Raw genomic sequence first — 1,139 nt, 5'->3', positions numbered from 1 at the left:
TTCTTTTTTTTTTGTATTTTTAGTACAGACGGGGTTTTACCATGTTGGCCAGGCTGGTCTGGAACTCCTGGCCTCAAGTGATCCACCCACCTCAGCCTCCCAAAGTGCGGGGATAACAGGCATGAGCCACCACGCCTGGCCATCACCTCCTGAACTTTTGCATCTTCCCAAACTACAACTCTGTACCCATTAAACAATAACTCCTCATTGCCCCCTCCCGGCCCCTGGCAAATGCCATTCTACTCTTACACTTCTTCAGACTCAGTTTCTCCTTTCATTTAGTAAAAGAGGGTCCATTGCTGACTAACGGGATTGTTTTCTGTATGTGGAGGCCTTCTTACCAACATGTGATTGAGTTTATTGTAGAGAAAGGTAATAGGAAATGGGATTGTTCAAAGAAATGAGATGGAGACAAAACTGGATGAGGGTTTCACACTGAGTGTCCCATCCGCAGGCCTCAGCAGCCCTGCCACCGATCTGCCCGATTCTTTCGCATCAAGAAGTTATCTTGCGAGCCATTTCCATGCTGTAGATCTGCTGGGCCTCTCATGGCTTTCCCTCTGTCGCCGGTGGCATGGCTTCTCATAACACCGCCGACGCCTAATGTCCTCAACGAGCCCTTCCATAGTTAGGATTCTGTTTAGGGTCCTGTATGCACTTTCCACGTTCCCTTCCTGTGCCATCACAGTCCTGGCAATGACCTTCAGATGTTTGGCCATGGCTTTGGATTTAAGTCTTTACTCTGGAGAGCCTGGCGCGCTCAGTACCTAGTGGACCCTGGGATCAGGAGCTTTTGACCATGAAGCTAATTCTGGTTGGGGCTGAATCATTTCCTACGATAATGGAGCTCTTTCCTCCATGTGCAGCAGCTGCCGGGAGGCTGCCATTCCATCTCTGTCCCATGCTTGGTCATTCTCAGCAGTAATCCCATCGTGGCCTCACTACTGGTCTCACTGAGTCAGTAGCCTGTGTGACTCCGGCTTTAGTTACCATTGCTGACTTGTCTGAGGTCTGCATGTCACGGGCCTGCCCTGCTGCAGTGTAGGAAAATTAACATTCCATGGGTGGACTCACTGCACATGCAAGGCGGTGGCCTAGTGAGAGGCCAGGGGGCTTGTTAGACTCATGTTCATTTCTAT

General features: G+C 50.0%; 1 pseudogene across 1 annotated transcript; it reads right to left on the bottom strand.

Moving 5' to 3' along the window:
• Window positions 1-349: 349 nt before the first annotated feature.
• On the bottom strand, window positions 350-771 carry LOC112631840 (annotated as a pseudogene). The gene has a single exon (XR_003121209.1). The product of XR_003121209.1 is annotated as a 28S ribosomal protein S21, mitochondrial-like (transcript).
• Between the last annotated feature and the right edge of the window lie 368 nt (window positions 772-1,139).

The sequence above is a fragment of the Theropithecus gelada genome, chromosome 9, assembly GCF_003255815.1.
Source record: "Theropithecus gelada isolate Dixy chromosome 9, Tgel_1.0, whole genome shotgun sequence".
NCBI lineage: Eukaryota > Metazoa > Chordata > Mammalia > Primates > Cercopithecidae > Theropithecus > Theropithecus gelada.
The sequence above is the reverse complement of the archived record's forward strand: the minus strand, read 5'-3'. Positions and strand labels throughout refer to the sequence as shown.